Raw genomic sequence first — 12,365 nt, 5'->3', positions numbered from 1 at the left:
AATCGGATATTATACCATGGAGTGCTTGTTATATCAACAGTTTCTGGCAGTACTGTGCTGTTGATGGGAAATAGCCTCCTTACTTTTGCTGTAAGCATTTGCAACTGTAGCTATGCATTTCTTTATGCTTGCTGTCTGCTAAAGTATTTGCTACATTTGAGTCTCTTAGGAATAGTTGTACATCATTAACCTAAAACGTCCTTCTAAAGTACTTGCAGCAGCGACTGTCTTATGTATTGTTTTACATCATTTACCTAAGAGGTCCCATATGTCCTTCCTAAATTTAATGTAAAGAAACTAATATGAAATAGAACTTTCTTAAGTTGCTTCTACATCCCTGCAACATATATAGTGCATGTTGTCCTTGAAAGGACAAGGAAGCTGAAAGTGATGCTTCAGTAACATGTTAATGTATTTCACATGCATTTCAGCTCATGCATACTTTTCACAACCGAATCTTCTGTTCTCCCTGAACTGTGTATATATATTTGCTTTAACCATTTTCTTTCTGTATCGGGAGTTTCTGTTACCTCGTGTGTTGTTTTGAAGGATTAAAGATGTTTGCTGGTTCAACAAGTCGAAAGCATATCGCGAAGATGCTGAAGAAAATCCTTCAATTCTCAAGAAGATTCAGTTTCATGCATGCTGTTGACGATTGGGAAGAAGATGTGGCCTCATTGCCTCCTCCAGAAGATGTCAAGGAAGGCCACTTTGTGGTGCATGCAATTGAGGATGGAAAAAAGAAGAGGTTTGTTGTAGAATTGAGTTATTTAGCGGATCCAAGTTTCGTGAAGTTGTTGGAGCGAGCAGAGGAAGAATTTGGTTTCGAACATGAAGGTGTTCTTGCTGTACCTTGCAGGCATAGTGACTTGGAGAAAATTCTTGAAAGCAGAAAGTAATTTACATCTCTTTAAACGATTGCTGATTTATAGGATATGTGTTATGTCTTTTATAACAGTATCGACCATTTTTTTCTCTCTCTCCCATGTCACATTTTGTTGATTGAAAGAGAATAAGGCTATCCATTGAGTAATGATTCGGGCGGTTGGTAGCCCCTTCTCGAAGCCACCCCTTTCATCCAAAAGAGAAGGGAAGACGCCTATGCATTTGCATGATGTCCTTTGCTCTAGAGGAATGAATATCCGAAAGGACTTTCTTTCTTTTATGGAGTTGAGCATGTGATCTTTTTTTATTCTGTTCCCCCTAGTACATGTTATCTCCCATCACATTTGTTATCGTGAATGAGGTGGGGTATATGTTCAAGAGTGTGGTTGAAATTGTGGAATTTGAAAGAAATAGTTTTCTTTTTATAGTTTTCTAATGGGTTATTCAGTTGTAACTTGTACAAGGATTTGAAGTTATATTAACGATATTGATGTGACAAAACATTGAATCTGCAAAACTCAAATTCAAGCATGAATTGTCACATAACATAGTCTAATAGAAGGCTACTCTGAGATTTGACAATCTCCTATCCATTCTGTTGAAAAATTGCTATTGGGTCGGGTCCACACTTAAGGAGTGTTCATTAGCCCGTTTACTCGTTAGCTAGTCATCCTCCTAAAATCTTAGTACTAGCCTATATAAACACCACTGCAGGTGTTGAAAAGAAATGTTTTTTCATTCTTGATGACGACGGCTATGAAGAAAACTCTTTGCTTCTCTGAGGGGATATGTAGGTTGTGAAAATCAAGGAATTTTTCGCTTTGTGATAATTCCTATCGACCGATAATTTAAGCCGTGATTGAGATAGACGATCCGCTGCCACAAGGAGAAACCTGTAAGTCTCCTAACTAGTATTTATATTTTAAAATAAATACTACACATTCAAACGCTTTGAGCACCTTATCCTTTATACGAGACGAGACAACTAAAAAAAGAGACCCAGTTCTTTCTTAAGATAAAATTAAGCATTTTTAGGAGATGTTAATTTAAATATCCATTAGTTAAAATTTAGTATTCTTTCAGAACTTATTTTCAAATCATATAACGAATGCATAAATCCTGTTCCTTATCAATTGTCTTAAGCGAAACTACCAGCTATATCCTTTTAGAAGTAGCTTATTACAAAAATTGGTCAATTCATTAAATATTACTAGTATTAGCCAAATGTTACCAATATTAGCTAATTAGCTATTTGTAGCAAAAAAATGGTCAAATCTTTACTTTTGAGTGGGTGTTAGTAGAATAGATTGGGTATATCTTAAAGGAGTTTGAATCTCAGTTTTAGGATGATCTGGTGGAGTTTTGAGGTGGTTTGAATTGAAAGTTCGAAGTAAAAGATGAAATATGACAAAATGATGTGTATCACAGTATCATATTGTATCAAATGTGTATCACAGTATCATATTTGTATCAAATATGTATCACATGTATATCCATGTATTCCTCTGTATGTGATATATGGCTGATACATGTTTGATACATATGTCGCAGAAGAATTTTTTGAACCCGATTTTAACTACAAATTTTGATGCCAAATCAGTCCAAATCACCTCCAGTCTTTCTCAAAATTTATATATTGGCCCATCTATATGTTTTCAATGAATATCAACCATACCCATTGTAAAATGACCTTTTTTGCTTAGATTTTTGGAATCTTGGATAGATATATTTTTGTATTTCATCACCTTGTTTGCTATCTCATCCATGAAATTTTCTTTGCATCTTGCATCTAATGTTGTAATCACGCTTAAAAATATAGAAGGAGATCTTTGCTTGTTATTCTTGGAGAGAAAGAACCTTATTTATTTGGATTTTTAATTTTTATATGTGCTTGGCTAGTTTTGGTAAGTCTATGATTAATGGCTAGAGGTTGATAAGTTAGAAATTATTTGGGACGTTTATGTAAGAGTCCCTTGTTTTAACCATCAATTGAAAATATAGTAGAAGATGCTGAGTAGGTTCTCTAGCTAGTATCCAAGTCAAGATCATGTATATTATGAAAAATTACTTATCCGTAACAGACGTTTACACTGTTTATATCAATTCAAGCAATTTAATCATAGTAATTAAAAATTAAAGTGAGATGCATATCACTTATGCCTCATTTGTTTTTTTAAAAATTAAGAAGTCTGAATCTGAATACACATCTGAATATCAAGATGTGTATTAAGATTAAGACATCTAAATCTGAATACACATCTGAATATTAAGATGTGTATTAAGATCTGAAACTAAATGATTAAGACTGTTTGACTTTTAACATCTGAATGTATAAAATATATCTTTATTTGAAAATTAATAAGCATAAAATTCTAATGAAATACTTTTTAATCTAGTATTTTATCAATAAAATATATGGTTTTTAAAAATATGATAGCTACTGGTGGTGATGGCTAACGCTAGTGCTTGTGAATGCCGATTAGAGGCAGTGGTTGGTGGTAGTTTTGGTTGATGGTAGTGGTTCAAGGTAGTAGCTAGTGGTGGTAGTAGTGGCGATTTATAATTAAGGATAGTGGTGATGAGTGGTGATAGTTAATAATGACGGGTAGTGGTGTTAGTTGTGATTAGGGAAGGTGGTGGTAGTTCATAATAATGGACAACATCGGCTATGGTTGTTGATGGTGATGGGGTGATTAGTTATGGCAGTTGAGGTAGATGCGTGTTGGTTGTGGTTGAGAATAATGATGGTGGTGAGAATGGTGGGGATGGTGGGTGGTGATAGTTGATAATTGTGGCGGCTATGATTGAAGATGATGGTGGGGGTTTAGGGTAGTAGCTAGTGGTGATTGGTAGTAGTGGCGATTTATAATTGAGGATAGTGGTGATGAGTGGTGATCGTTAATAATGGCGGGTAGTGGTGTTAGTTGTGATTAGAGAAGGTGGTGGTAGTTTATAATAATGGACAACATCGGCTATGGTTGTTGAGGGTGATGGGGTGATTAGTTATGGTAGTTGAGGTAGATGCATGTTGGTTGTGGTTGAGAATAATGGTGGTGGGGATGGTGGGTGGTGGTAGTTGATAATGGTGGCCGCTATGAATGAGGATGATAGTGGTGGTAGTGGGTGGCATGATGATAGTTGATAATGGTAGGCAATGACGGAATTTAATAATGAATATTGATGTTAGCATCTTAATGAAATTAAGTCTCTGTTATAGATCTTAATCATATAGACCTATTCAGACTCATTAAGTGGCTGTGAAGTAAAAAAAATAAACATACTTAATGATTAAGATCTGAATAATTAAGATCTAGACTTTAAAAACAGACACACTTAATGTCTGAGAACTGAACGATTAAGATTCAAACATTCATTAAGTGCAAACAAATGAGGCCTTAACGAGGCACGTATACATATCTTACCTTTATTAGTTTGGAGTTTTCACCAAATTAAATATTAAAGTGAAAATACATAAGACCATGTACGAATAAGTTTTCACTGTTAGGGTGTTTAAGTTTGAAACATTTTGGAAGGAAAACTTGTCTAAGCGCTCTACTTAGGGCAAAGGAAACAATTGGGCCAAAAAATCTACTGCAATTGGACAACTAAAGAAAATGAAGTATTTTATATATTCTTGGTCAATTATTTATCATATTAAAAATCATAATTCTCATATTATCTTTTCCCGTCGTTCACAGGTAAATAGGGTGTCCAATGATATAATTCAGCATATAAAATATATTATATCCTAATGTTAGTTATATGTTTTCCTATGCTTAGTTACATTGTACTCTTAAAATTTATAGAATCATTTGAAATTTTAAAAAATAAACTAGAAAGCGAGCAAGTTACAACTATGAGATTTATGCTATGATGTTTCCTGTGGTCAATTATTTTTCTTGGACTTGAACTTTATCGATTTTTTAAGTCATGAATTATGTATCAAAAATTTTCCAAATTTATTTAAAATATATACATGAAAGATTAACCATAAATAATTGGTCACGGAATTATGTAGAAACCATTAATGTGTTATTGTTCAATTTATTTTAAGAATTGTACATGCATTAAAATTGGAGAAAATCTCACTTTATACCTATTAAGCTCCATGCCCAAACTATTTACTCTGCCTACCCAGTCGGCCCAATTTATTTACCCGCCCCCCATATTTCACGCGGCCCAATCTACCCATCTCTTCCTTATCTTCGATCCAGCCCATCTACTTCACCCGTCCCAAGCTTCCCACGCTTTTCTTCGTTCTTTAACAGTTAACAAGTAGAGTACAGTTTCCAAATCTCCATAGCCAACCGATAAGAACGCAAAATTGAAACACATTCGAGTTTTAAATTTTTTCTTCCGATTCCGTTCTATCTCTTCGTCTAGTACCTAATTTTGGGTGACATTTTTGCTTTGGGTGAAATTTTTGCTTCTGAAAGTACATTTTAGTGAAAGTGGATTTTCAAAATCATAGGATTTTTGTGTTTTCCTTTGTACTTTCGCGAATCAATGTCTATGGGTTGTTGTTTTCTCTATGGGTCGGAAGCATTGTGCGCGTAGATGGTGGCGCCGTAGACAATATCATTCTTCAACACAAGTAGTTGCTGAATCCGTTGCCTCAGCCATGTCTGTTCCTAGTTTTTCCTTATTTTCTGATTCTCAGTCTCCATTTAGTCGTAACCCTAGCAGTAGTCATGTTGAAAACACAGCTGAAAATGTAGAATTAGAGGGTGGAAAAGGCAACAATATTAATGCTTCGTCAGTCGATGAAACACCCTACCTATCATTACCCGACACAAATTTCGAACCAGTCATAGGAGGTGTTCCTGCGACTGATAAGGGAAAAGGTAAAGTTGTTGAGGATTATGAGTTAGGGGGAAGCCGACGTGAATCCGTGCCTAAAACAGAGACTCAACCAGTAGATGTTGATTGTAGCGATGATTCTCAGTTAAAGAAGAAAAAAAATTGGTGTCGCACCCAAGAAGGTAATTTTCTTACAATTATAATCTTTGAGATTTTTAATGTATAGTACATTGTTATTTTTGATTTCCTGTTATGCTTTTGTATTATATTATAGTTATAGTCAGTTGTGTTAAAGTGAATTCTATTTCTTCAAGTTCATTCTGTACATTTAAGAGAACAGTTGTAAATTTGTTACGATTTCCATTTATCTGTTTATTCCAGCTATCTGTTTCATCAATGTTCAGTGCGACGTAATAGTGTTTATAGCTGTCAAAATCCATATAGATAGATTAAATTAATGTTCTGCTTGCGGTTTAAAAAGGGTCACTAATTCAGTAGCTGTTGTAGTCAACCATATTTATTGAAGCCAGAGCTGCTCTGTGTGATTTCTGATTTTCAGCTTTGCATTAGATGGTTTTGTACATGATTTATTATTTAGCCAGTTGACAGTGGTGGAGAGAAGCATGGAAGGAATGAGAACGTGTAAGTTAGGAGTGCAGAATGAGCTTTTCTTCATAGGTGGCATTTTGTGGATGGGGTCAATGGGCGAGAAGCGCTGGTACTGTAGCATAAGTTCCTTGTCGAATATTAGCTATCTTGTAGTGCAATTTGATGTGAGTTTATGCTATTCTTTTACTTCCTTAGTAATCTCAAGAATATGCAAGATGAAAAGTATTTTGCTACTATCCTCTAAAATATGTATTTGATAGATTAGTTTCCGGATACTGTAGATTTAATAACTAAGTTTCTTTTGGCTTTCCCTCCCTAGTAATATTGAATATGCATCTTCAAATGAAACAACTTAAAGTATGTTTATGCATTGATGGTCACTTGGTATTGCTGCAAATTGTTCCCACACTATTTTTTTTTTGTTTCTTTATAAGTAAAATTTCCTGTCTCCATGTTCAAGACTATTGGACACAGAATTCATTTAAATGATAGTTCTAACCTTTTGGACATGTGCTGGTGCATGCGAAAAACCTGTTTGATGGTGTTCATTCTTTGCACTCTTATCTCCCTGCATTTATCTTCTTTATCCGATTGTTGCGTAACTGGTGTTTTGTTGCAGTGGCAATGACACGCATGATGTTTCCCATAGAAGTCTTGTGCCTATAGACATAGTGTATGTGTGTTATGTGATAGTTTTTATAGTTATAGACAGTTGTTGGAACAACCCCGTACAACTATTTACCCTATTAGTATAGCTAAATACTATCATATGCTTCTGGATCCTTTTTTAGCTGTCTTCGCTATTTGTTTTTCCTTTAATAATAGTAGTATCGTACAGTATCTTGAAAATACTTTATAGCTGCATTTCTTTTTGCTTTTTCTCTTTATTCCTATCTGTTATGTAATAGTAGTATAGTCATTTGTAGTTGCCGGAAATTAGTCAGTAGAATTGTATACCCTGCTGGTATAGTTATATGTCGTGTTTGTATCGTATGGTAGTTGTAATATTTTTAGTTGGTTTAGTTGCATTTTAACTGAATTCTATTTCTGAAATTATTTTATATGAACATGTTTTGCAGTGTTGGGATTTCCTTGTACCTATGGGCTTAGATTATAAACCAAAGGTTGATTGGGATACCAACTGCCATGTTATTCATCAATTGAAAGCGAATTTATCAAAGAGGCAAACTTCGACTGTTTAAGAAAACATGCTTTGGCTATTTTTTGGATCTGCCACCAGTTATTGTGCAGATTCGAGTTATGCACCATTTGCTTATTAGAGAAGTACATCATGAGGTAAAAAAATGAGATGCGGTTTGTAGTGAATGATTCTAGGTTGCGCTTTGGCTTGGGTGAATTTGCACTTATTACTGGGTTGAAATGTAAGGGTGATACAAGTATAGAGAGCATAGCAGAGAATAGGTTGATTTCAAAATATTTTGGGACTGCATCCGTGACATTTGCCCAACTAGCAGACTGTTTTAAGAAGAAGAAAAGGGAAACAGATGATGATGCGTTGAAGATAGCAGTTCTGCTTCTTACTTTCTCAACTCAAAACAAAGGTTATTTCACGGTCTTACATTGACTTGGTTGAGTGCGGTGATTTTAATAATTATCCCTGGGGTATAGATGTTTATAAAGCTACAATTGACTCGTGTTCCAACAAGTTTCAAGATAATCCTTCTTTTTATAGACTCGGTGGTTTCCCGTTGGCTTTACAGACTTAGTTGTATGAATGCTGCCCAAGTTTGGATGGTCACTTTGCTGATCATCTTGGAAACAAACTTCCACGAATTTTGAATTGGGTAGTCATGGGTCAAATACCAAATGAGCGAGTTGTTTTGCGAATGTATAGCTTGCAACGCGAGCAGGTAATTTTCTCATAGTTCTATTGCCTCTCTTAATGTTTTGGTACAGTAGTTTAGTCACAGTTGTAGCAATATCCCAGTTCAGTGATATACTCTGTTGGTATACATGTATACTATATTGGTATCATGTATACTATATCCCAGTTCAGTGATATACTCTGTTGGTATACATGTATACTATATTGGTATCATATGTTAATAGGGATCTTTTATCTTTCCATACTTTATTATCATTTCTATTTCTAACTAGTGTGCTTAATAATTGCAGCTAAAGAACATCACCCCAACTGATGATGAGAAGCAACTATTTGATGTGCCTGGTCTAAGCTTTGAAATTGAAGTTGAGTGCACTGACAGTTAGCCCGATAGCTTTCAGGTTTTTGGCACTCAATTACCAAAGACACAAAGTATGCATGAAAGTACTGGAAGTGATTCCCAACCTACCAATGCTGAGGTAATGAAGGAGTTACAAGCTTTGAAGCTTTTTGTAGAGAACAAGTTTGAGGAGGTGCTTGCAGCTATTGGTAGGCAGTCAATGAAACCAAAGGGAAATTCAGCGGTATTGATCTTGTATATAATATAATGCTATAGTATATTGTTCAAAGATGCAATATATGCTTATAGGATACTATTCCATTCTTTACTTTTAGTGCACATAGTATTCTTGTAATATGCATAATACTAAAATTGTTAGTTTCTCATTTTCAGCATAAGCAACAGGATAATGATCCTGACTTTCGTGAGATGCATAATGATTATGACCAGTTTGAAAGTGGCCACGTTGGGAATGATCCTATAGTTATTGGAGATAGCACGCCCAAAGCACCTTCTAGTATGTAAATCACAGATTTGATTGATCTTTTTTTTGCTGTTGTTTTTTGAAAATAGTACTCTTGCTTATACATTTATATGTTTAGTATCTGGTTTTGGTGGGGTTGGTCAAGATGGAAGTGCCACTGGTGTCAATGTGAAGAACGTCACAGCAATTACATTCAGTTAAAGAAACAAAAAATATTTTCAAATATTATATGATACCAGTATGGTATACAAGTATACCAACAGAGTATATAGTTATTTTGCTACACACTTGCACCTACCTATGACTATACTACTATATGAAATGCTAAATTAATATAGTGTGTTGTAATTGATATTTTGTTCTTTGGATTTACAGGACAAATTCTACCCCTCGCATATGCAATTGTTGATTCGGAAAATAATGCATCGTGGGAATGGTTCTTCGTGCAGTTCAGAGAAACCTATGGACAAAGAGAGGGAATGTGCATTGTATCAGACAGGCGTGATGCTATATGGAAAGCAACTTCAATAGTCTATCCAGAAGTCCCTCATTGTGCATGTATGTTCCATCTGTGGAACAACATAAAGACAAACTTCAGGAAGAGCCAAAAACAAATCAAAGAAGTATATTTTGCGTTAGCAAGAGCATACACTGTTGAAGAATTCAACAGGCATATGGCAGAGTTAGAAGCTATTGATAGTAGAGTGAAAACATACCTGATGGATATTGGATATGATAAATGGTCCCGGTGCATTCCAAGGCAAATAGAACCATGACCATGACATCGAATATTGCGGAATCAGCAAATTCAGCAAACAAGCACGCAAGAGACCTCCCAGTTGTGAATTTGCTTGACTTTATGACAACATTGACTCAAAAATAGAATTACACCAATCGGAAGGATGTAGTGGAGTCATTTATGAAGATTGGTGCAAAGTATGAAAAAATATTGTCAGATAATACTATCTTATCACAGATGATGACGGTATGCATTTTCAAAATCATAAAAACACTGCATGTACTGTATTTTTACTTTTTTACCTTAGTGATTTCACTAAACAACTGAATATTGTTATTTAAAAAATACTATTACTTCATATAGCTAATGACTTTTCTTAATTAAAATTATACTAGGTGTTGCCATCAACTGAATTCTTACATTTAGTAATTGATGGCCAAACAAGAAATGTGGTGCGCCTACATGAAAGAAACTGCACTTGTGGGAGGTTTCAGCTAGACGATATTCCATGTCCACATGCAATGGCAGTTATACAAAAATTTCATATGGATTCATACAAGTATTGCTCGGATTACTACAGCATAGACTACTTGCTGAAAACATATGAGATACCAGTAAATCCATTTCCTGATGAAACAACGTGGCAAATTCCAGAACATGTCTCTTCGCAGGTGGTACTGCCACCAAAAGGACAAATCAAACCAGGAAGACCTAAAAAGAAGAGAGGCATAGGAGGCTGGGAAGGAAATACAGTTACATGTGCACTATGCGGGAGAAGAGGACACAACCGGAGAACATGCCAAAATATTCCAAAGAGAGATTGATATAACGATTCAATGTTTTTATAGAACTCATATATCGTAGAATCATAGCATTTGAATTGCAAAGAAATAAAATGCATTTCTTGCATTAGACATATATTTGGTATGATGATTCTTTGCGAAATTACTTCTTGGCAACAAATTTATATGGCTACTTGTATTTTCAATAAGAATCTATTTATTTTCTATTTTAGTATATAAAAGTGGGATGCATTTACATCTAGTTGCTGCAGGAAAAAAGATGCTAAAATATATATGTGATACCCAAGTGGTATATCTGTATACCTTCATTGGTATATCTGTATATCTTATTAGTATCAAAATATGTGCAGAAATAGAAGTGGTGCTGCAATGCAATATTTGTACATACTTTGTTAACAAAATGGGCACGCTTTGCAACTCATGTCTGTATTGAAGTATAACAAATTGGAAGCCATTTACATGCAGTTATTGTACATCATCAGGTACATTAATACAAGGTGATACCCAAATGTTATTTTGTATACCTCGCTGGTATATAGTGGTATTGCACTAATATGGCTAAAACAAAATATGCGCAGAAATACAAATGGTGCACCAGATACAACGTGATACCTAAAATGCGCACACTTTGCAACTCATGTCACTACTTACATCTAGTTGCTGCAGGAAAAAAGGTGAGTCAAATACAATGTGATACCCAAATGGTATATCAGTATACCTGATTGGTATATAGTTCTACTGCACTAATACACCATCTATGCTAAAACTACAGATGTACATTAAAGCTTATACCATCATCACATTCGAAAGCAGATCATTTAACTTCGCTTCATATGCCCCTAATTTTCACTTGCAGAATCCATTAAACCTTACCCTCTGGAAAAGGAATGGAACTCGGCATCCTAATAAACCAACAACTTTATGGAAGAAGCCTAAGAAAAGCCTAATAAAACAAGCTGAAATCAGAAACAAAATCAGCAAATTGTCAGCATCAAGAGACATAACTAAACTGATAACCCCCATGTACTTGAAGAAATCTATACCACATATTCTGAACCAGAATAATTAAATATGACAAAAGAAACATTAGCAGCTGGAAATATTTTATAAAGGCACAAGTTTCCTACAATCTTGAATCAGCAGAAGGTCATTTACTACTAACAATACCATACTTCACCAAAAACTATTAAAATTCTGCAAAGCTTTCATGATACGATTAACTAAAACCAAAAAAAGACCTATACTACTTCTTGCGTTTCTTTCCACGAGTCTTTTTAGGTGCTACTGGAGCCTCAGATTCACTTGATTCGCCATGCAACTGCTTGTTCCTCCCATAGTGCCACAACAGTATACCAAACCTAGCTCGAAGACCATCCACATCAAAATTGGCAACAGGGAATGGAAGATCTTCAATAATATACTCAGCAAAGCAAGAAACATATACTCCACAATCTCTGAAATAAAACAAATGAATAGAATATAAAAATCAATTAGGAGTGAAAATGTTAATATGAATGAGGAAAACAAAGTAATAAATAAAGTAACTATTCTTACGAATTTTGCTGTGTTGGCAGATTTGTAATCAGTTCAATCTCAAAAGGATCAGTCAAATTCTTTCCCATGTGCAGACCATTTTCTACTACAATGTCACTTCTTTGGTTATAAAATTCAATACTAACTAGAAATAGGGGGATCAACACAGCATAAGCCTCTGCCACCTTTTGAATAGCTTTTTTGTGCTTTCGACTACGTAGCGAGTCATATACGTAAAAACATCTCTTGTGGAATGACACACACCCCAATATCCAATAGCCAACCTTTACTTCGTTAAATTAAATTGGTAAAAAGGAACCGATGATCAA

Source organism: Nicotiana attenuata, chromosome 7 (assembly GCF_001879085.1).
Source record: "Nicotiana attenuata strain UT chromosome 7, NIATTr2, whole genome shotgun sequence".
NCBI lineage: Eukaryota > Viridiplantae > Streptophyta > Magnoliopsida > Solanales > Solanaceae > Nicotiana > Nicotiana attenuata.
Note: the sequence above shows the minus strand (reverse complement) of the source record.